The sequence below is a fragment of the Perissodus microlepis genome, chromosome 18 (genome assembly GCF_051167445.1).
Source record: "Perissodus microlepis isolate ML-2025 ecotype Zambia chromosome 18, ASM5116744v1, whole genome shotgun sequence".
NCBI classification, from domain to species: Eukaryota; Metazoa; Chordata; class Actinopteri; order Cichliformes; family Cichlidae; genus Perissodus; species Perissodus microlepis.
Genome location: NC_140478.1, coordinates 32599181 through 32607388, shown reverse-complemented (window position 1 = coordinate 32607388; position 8208 = coordinate 32599181). Strand labels below are relative to the sequence as shown.

The following is an 8208-nucleotide window of genomic DNA, read 5'->3' as shown; positions in this document are numbered from 1 at the left end:
TCGTGGTCTGATACCTTCAGACTGTTGTGATGAAGTGAGAGGAGCAGATCACGTGATTCTGATGTGGGAGTCACGTTATTCTAACAGCGTCCTTCATTATGAATGAGCTGCAGGGTTCCTGAGCCTCTTCTGGTAATTTTATTTTTACATCCTTTAGATGTTTTTTGTGTCTCATTGTGCGCGCTGACCCACAGCCACGACATTACTGACCACCAATAAATACAATAACAGCACATATCAGAGCGAGACACGCAAAGTCCACACAATGAGCCTGTGGTTCATTTTTCCTTTTTTACTTCCACTTTCACCCTGTTGGTTTGTTTTAGGTGCTCAAAATGACCCAATCAGGATTAAAACAGATGTTTTGGGTTAAATCATGTTGTAACCTTCAAACAACGGCCTGACATATCTGAGAAACTTCCAAAATGATTATTTGGCATCCTGAGAGCAGCTCAGTATTTATGTCTGCTCGTTTGTTAATAAGACCTGAAATTTACGGTCGTTTTGTGATTGATTTCAGTGTCTGTGTGCTCGTTTTGTGCATCTGTCCATCCAGTTATTGGTTGTTGTGCACATCTTCACGGCCCTCTAGCACAGTCGTCTATAAACAGTGACGATGATAAAATTGGAGCAAACGTTGCATCAGCTCTGATGAGGGAACAAAGGACGTCCAAACAGACACAAAGCAGTCGCTGAGTTTTCTGCGGAACATCTCATCAGCTCCTCTCCAGCACCTGAAAGTCTCTGCGTGTATCTGTCTCTGGAAATGCTAATTGGATACCAGCCTGTCTGAACACTCGTGTTTCCAGCTTGGTCAGAAACAAAAATGATGTTCAGAGTTTACAGGAGCAGCAACGATGAGGACAAACCCAGAAGTCACATAACAACACTTTGTGCTGCACAGAGTGCTTTTGGAGCACTTGGACATGGAGGGTTATCATCCAGCATCTTTTGGATCATTGTTGTTTGGTTTCACTTTTTAACGGTTTAGTTTAAACTAAAATCACTGTTTTGATCTCACTGGGTCATCACTTCCACATTTTACTTAGTTTTCTTAGAGGTGTTTGGTCAAAAGGTCAAGTCTGGGTTAAAAGTCTCTCTTACATTAACTAACACTGACGTTGAAAAATGATGCGCTGGGGGACAGACGGCTGAGATTGTTTTGTTTGCTGCCATATAACCGTTTAAATTGAGCTAAAGCAAGATATGTTTATAATTTTATATTATATTTAATATGTTAGTTTAAAACACAGTGTAAGGTTTCTTTATTGCAGCAGAGTGAAAGATCCACACAAAGATTTCTTTCTTTAAACAAAGCAAAGTCTGTCTTTGACTCAGTAAAACCAGCAGCTGTTAGTTCATGTTTCTAAATCAAACTAAATATTTAAAAAACATTTAAAATAAATAAATATTCATTTCTTTGGAACCTTATTTAATGCGACTTTTAGACGTTAGAAATAATCTCCAGCAGAACTGTAGAGCTGAATATAACAGCAGATTAAAGCTTGGATACCAAACTCCACGATCACTGGACAAAAGACATCATTTAATTTTGACTGCATCACTTTTATTCCTTGTATTGCTCCTGCAAATAATGATAAAAAGCTTATAACATGTACTGAAGATAAAAAGTTGTGCTTCTTATGGATCAGTGTCCTTGTAGCAGTGAAAGTTAACACCTGCACCTGGTTAACCTTCTCTCTCTGCAGCGCCCCCTGGTGTGGATACTTCAGTTTGCAGGCTGATCATTAACCAAATGAAAGTCTGTATCATATGAAAACATCAGAAATGAGAAGTTTATAAATTAGTGGTGAAACGGATCTCGGTTTTAAGTCACGGATCGGATCAATTTTCGGATCAGCAAAAAAGAAAAAAAAGACAAAATTTTAACATTTACTTATTAACTTTTTAAGTATTTTTTGCCTGTTAAAAACATCCAACTCAAGACTTATTCCACGCAATTATATAAAAACAAATTAAGGTGCAGTACAGGGCTTTATATCTACCACCCCGCTGTGATATAATGAGCTGTCACGGTCACGTAGCTTTCCGTTGACCTGAAGGTCCACCCATCTGTAGTTGGGCAACAGAAGATGCCTGGGACAGTTCAGCCATAACTTTAAACTTTTCCTGCTCATACATGCCTGGGTACCATCTCCCACTGACGTGGACGCGCAACGTATATCATAGCGTGGCTCAAGCACGTTCATCACAGTTTAAACCCTTGTTTTGCACAACAGACGACGGCCTCCCGTCTGCAGCTAAACACCGCAGTAGCTTTAGCCCGGTCGGACTGGGCAGCAAAGGGCTGCTTAAATACCGCAAACTCCTCTGCTCCTCCACTCGGAGCGCTAGCGCGGGCCGTAGCTATCGCTGACAGACTGACCACGCGCACCATACACATACTTTTTTTCTTCTTTTTCGACTCTTCGGATCACGTGCGTGACGAACCGTGGAGTGGGATCGGTTCGGATTTCGGATCAACCGTGATCCGCTTCACTATTAAATGTTGTTCTGTAGTCAGTAGAAATGATTTCCGGCTCTGGTTGCATTTTTGTTCTGACTCGCTGAGATTAAAGTTCAGTTTAAAGAATAAAGAAGCTGAAACAGTGATGGAGAAACAGGGTGAAGAAGGTCAGAGTCCAGACTGAGATTCAAATGAAACTGCAGACAGTGGAGGAAACAGGCTGCAGGTGTGTTTTCCTCCTTTGTTGATGCTGATTTGTGCCTGTCCATCATTTCTGAGCTGCTCCATGTTAAACTGACTTAACGTTGTTTGTGTTGATTTTTACACAGCAGATGTTCCTGTCAGCGAGGCGATGATACGATCTGCAGGAGTTCATTTCATTTCCATAAATTTTCACCTTTTTTTGAAGATCTGTTTTCCCGTCTGCCTCCACTCAAACCAGGTTCCTCTCTTTGATTTCTATAATATGACTTATCCTCAGCGCCCATGACTTTAGGTGAGCTTATTGTCAATGACGTTAGAGAGCAGAGAAACCATGAATCATATCCTCTGGACTACACTGTTACTGTACAGTCTTCTTCATCATCATCACATTTTTCTTTCAAGCAGCAGCAGAAGCCGATGAATCACCTGTGATGACCTGATGCTTACAACACTGAGCAGCACTAAGTCCACTTCTGATATCTCAAAGTCGTCACCCAGAGCATCACTTCTGCACAGTTTGTTTCAGGATCCTCCACAAATACAACCATAACATTATTGATGTGTATAAAAACACACGTCTCTGTTTGCTTCCATAATCATTTTTCAGTGATTAAAGTCCATGTCAAGCAAACCTTCTGAGAGGAAACCACGTGACTGAAAGTCACGGCCAGCCTAACCCACACAGGGATCCAAAGCGAACGTCTGAGCTCAGGTGGCTGCTGAGAACCTCGTTACAGGAACGTGTCACTTTCCCAGGCATCCAGAAACCAGGGCGAGCCTCAGACATGAAAGAAACTCTTATCTGATTCATCAACTGACGAAAAATCAACCGCCAGCCAGTCTGATGATTAAGTAGATGTAATTTTTTATAGTGCAAAGTTTGTTGATTTTAATGTTTCTTTCAGATGTTGAAAAATACAGGAAAAGTCAGAACATGTGGAGGTGCAGCACTGTGATGTGAAGCTACATAATCTTGTTTTAAGTTAAACGATCTAATGGTGAGAAAGCACGACGGCAGATAATGAGACATTTTTAAAGAATCTTTGCTTAAAAATATGTTTGTCATTCATGGTATGAACTTGATTTAAACCGTTTCTGGTCGAGTTTCCTTGATATATTATGAATATGTGTAGATGAGATAGAGTCAAGGTGTCTGTGAGTGTCTGTGATGTTTTGATTTGCAAATCGTTTAGTGTCAGGAAATGTATACATGAGGGATCAAAGAGAGGTGTGAAGTGGATTAGAAAGAAACAGTACAGCATCATCAGAGTAATCAATGGAATATTTTTCCACTCTGGGAAGGTGATAAATAATCTTGTGAAACTCCCCTAATTCAGAAATGTTCCACTGTAGCCTTACAGCGATCATGTGACGGGTTATTAGGATGAGTTCCTGATGACTTTAAACAGAGAGAAACAAAAGCAAAGCCATTTTTATCAAACACAAATGACAACAAATGAAAATACTGTTGTAAATAACTCAGATAAATGTGCAAAAATACTGATTTTGACTTACGACAGGACCGACATGGGTAAATTGGGAGCTGTAGTTCATGTTCCACTTCAAACTGGTTTTGGACTGACTTTGTATGGAAATGAGCAGCTGCACACTTAATAAAATGCTCCCTCCAGCAATTATAAATCTCTCTGAACGCTGTGTGAATGTTTAGGATGGATGTAGAGGGGATAATATCCTCATCTCCTCTGTGAAGGACATGAAGCATTTTTCCAGAATTCCTCCTGCATGTTTGCAGGAATGTTCTCAGTTCGACACCACGACTGAAACACATACGAGCCTTCAGACCTTCAGCGGCGGCGGCTCAGATGCTTCGTGTAAAACATGTGGCGAGCAGGATTTATCCTCCCATCTGCACCACACACAGCCGTGTGTGAACTGTAATGTGATTACTGCACATGTCATGTCAGTTTTCATCCCGATCTGGACAACATGCTCATAATTAATCTTGGCATAAATCGGGACTTTGGCAGCCTGAGCCTGGCACACACACACACACACACACACACACACACACACACACACACACACACACAGGGTTTAAGCACACACACAACCACGGTTTCAGGACATCTGAGGATGACACATTGACTTACATTCATCTCCTGGAGATTTTAACACCAAAGTTTAAACTGAAATATTTTTTATGATATTTTTACATCATGGATACATTTGTTCTCAAATGAAAGTGAAGTGCTAACATCATGAGTAATACAAATACGCACACAGCATGCAGCTCAGACACTCCTGATAATCACTGATGCCGCCAGTCTGGCTCCCACTTACATCATCACGCCATCGCCTTTACTCATAACATAAAAACATGTTGTTACATGACATGGTTACATATTTTCACTTATATTTTCACAACAAATAATCCTAATAGAAGAAACTTTGCATGAGGTAATGAATCAATAAAAAGCCTGAATTAGAATTAAGGAGAACCCCATCAGTGACTCAGGGCTACAGAATGAGTCAAACACAGCCCGTCTGACATTTGACAGCAGATTTAAGCCACAGATGAACTTTGATGATGAGGAAATGCTGTGAAGATTTCTTTGAGTTTAATGGTTAAATCAACAAATAACTGTTGGTAAAAACATAAACAAACGAAGAATTAAATGTGATTGGAAGCAGCAGCAGGACAGTGTTGGCTCCTCGACATCGAGCTGGATGCTTCAGAGATGATGTGGTTAGTGAGGAGCGCCTGTTTCACTGCTGCTGTGCAAATGTCTTTAAATATTCAAAGACTGGAGAGAAGAAATGTCCGGGACTATGCTTTGCTTCTTATTATTAAAATATATTAAAGTGGGCATGAAACACTACACATATAAGGGTAAACTTTTACCAGCCTGCTCTCAAAACTGTCACAGATTTAGCTGTTTGTGAAGCTGGATTTCAAAAAGTATTTAAAATCAGTTGTGAGAACATGTGCAGCGCCATCTTGTGCCAGTTCTTGTTAGCTGAGCTGAAATTTTAAACACTGATTTTTTGAAGTCTTCATTACTTCTCAGATCACTGGTTTATTATCAGCTTCTTTTCTAATGTTTAAACTTTATTTTGGGACAAAGCTGCCAAAACTTTGAAACAGTTTTTATTTGATTCAACTGGCTGTGCAGCACAGGTGTGTACAATGATGTCATGGTGTATTTATATCACGTGCTTCCCTGTCACATGATTCTCCCGTAAGTGTTTCTGGTTATGTCCATGTTGGAGCGTGCTGCCCTCTTGTGGCAGTATGTTAGCGGTCTCTGAAAACTAGCCTACTTGCGGTTATATGAGATCAGAACGATGCCGCCTTAAAATGAAGCTGAAAAAAACTGATTGAAACTGAAAAAAAAATTGTAAGCGAAAACAAAAGAATTACAGTTTCAATTAATCGTTTTTCACTATCATTTTTTTTTCACTTTCAATACAAGATTTTTCAGTACATTTATTTCAGTTACATTTTTTTTCAGCTTCAATATTTTTTTCAGTTTCATTTCAAGGCGGCATCATTCTGATCCCATATAACCGCTCTGCACTACGTTTAATTTGTGGGCGTGGCCACTGTGCCGTTAGCAAAGACTGGAGCGTGTCAAAAAGAGCGGAGGAGCAGCTTTTGAATTTTCTACACATGCGCACTGTGGATAATCCCCTGAGGTTTGATCGGTAGCTGCATAGAGATTGACAGACCACGTGACTTTCGTGCATTGCATGCCGGGAACTCGTGGCAAAACAATCAAAGCATTTGCACAAACGCGCTTCCACTTAATGAGATCGGTTATAATTCTTACACGCATGCGCAGAAACGCGAGGCAGCTGCTGAGTTTGGCAGGCTGGGCTGATTATAGTTTATCATTTTAATGAATTATGATACAGAGGAGTCCGCGGGAAACAGCTTCATCACGTCATCGCTGGAGGTAATGAGCGTCACAGTTATCATAGTTTGTTTCTCTGGTGTGTAGCAGGTGCAGCAGGTTTGCAGAGGGCTTTTCAGCAGGTGTAGTTGCAGTTTTCAGTTCAGCTTTGCTAGTTTCAGTCTCTTCATCACTTTATCATGAGCAGCCAGCTGGACGTGTCATACAGACATCCCAGTGTCAGGAAACAAACCCTCGCTGTGACTGTGACCTCAGGGTTGACCAAAACCCATCAGCTCTACATAGTTTGGATTTTCATTGAACTCACTGTAATAACACTACAAGTACATTTACTCAAGTACTGCAGAGTGAAAGTAACTTTTATTGACTCGGCCTGAGGAATAAATTCAGTTTGTGCTGCACTACATTTACTTTAGTTACATGAGAATATGTAAATATTGAACCTGAGGCTGTAAATCAGAGCACACAACAGTGCGTTTACAAGGAGAACGACCTGCAACATGTTCAGCAGCAACATACAAAAAGTCACATTAATGCAGGACTTTTATCTGTACTGGAGTATTTTCTATATTGTGGTATTACTGCATTTTCAGCCTGAATGTCTCCTCCTCTGCTGTTCGTTGTCATTATTCATTTTTATTATTAAGTTATTTGTTTTGAAAGTAAATTTCTGAACAGCATATTTGATCTTTAAATCTCGTGTTGATTGTTTGATTTTAAATCCACGGTGAACAGAAGCGAAACAAAACGTGTCACAGTCCAGAAACTGATGGAGTCACATGTCTGTGCATTTGGTTCACTGTGACTGGAGAACAGTGGAATAGTTTGCAGTAAAAGTCACAGTAATCAAAGTATTTTTACTTAAAGCTCGCTGTGTGTATTTTGACATTAGACGTTCTTACCGTGGGAACGTCGGACGTACGGCTCACCTGTGAGGAGCTGTGGTGGATTTTTGTTGAGGTAAGTCTCACGTTGGCTGGATGTCGAGCAGAGCACCAGGTCAGTGTGAACACACACACACACACACACACACACACGCACACACACTGTTGTACCATTGTGGTTCAGATGAATCAACACATTCTAAACCAACACTGGCCCGTTATACGAATGATTTGATTTTGTGTGCGTGTGTGTGTGTCGTGGGTATGTAGTGTGTGTTGTTGAACAAGCCCTGCCTGTGTCAGCTGATCGCTCTGTCAGCGTGCTGGAGCATCAACAACGACGCTTTTGTCACCGCCGACGACACGAAAAGCCGCCTAGAATCACCATGCTCGCTCGCTCTCTGTGTCTCTCTCTCGCTGGGGCTGCAGATTGGCGGAGAGCATCGTCCGTTAATCCCATTGTCACCTGAACGCCACAAACCTTTGTCACACCGCGGGCGTGGGGGTCAGGCAGCTGTGTGGCGATGGTGGCTTTGTTTGTCGATCATTATCTGCTCGTGCAGGAAGAAGAGGATCAGTTTCTGCTTTGAGCTTTTGAAAAAATAACACGTTCACAACTTTACAAACTGGCTGGAGACAGAAGTATAAACATGTTTGATTTCACTTTGAAAAGAAACCAGATTTGATTCTAAAGATCTAAACTTGAGTCTAATTTTACAAGCTTGAATCCTCGTTTCCATCTTTCATCAGTTTAGTTCTGTTTCCATCATTAAACCTG

At 41.0% G+C, this 8208-nt stretch overlaps 1 long non-coding RNA gene across 1 annotated transcript; it reads left to right on the top strand.

The window, feature by feature from the left end:
• Positions 1 to 2107: 2107 nt before the first annotated feature.
• Positions 2108 to 4286, top strand: LOC146368622 (uncharacterized). The gene is made up of 3 exons (XR_014797591.1): positions 2108 to 2693; positions 2797 to 2963; positions 3077 to 4286. It is a non-coding gene; the product is annotated as an uncharacterized LOC146368622 (long non-coding RNA).
• Positions 4287 to 8208: the final 3922 nt, after the last annotated feature.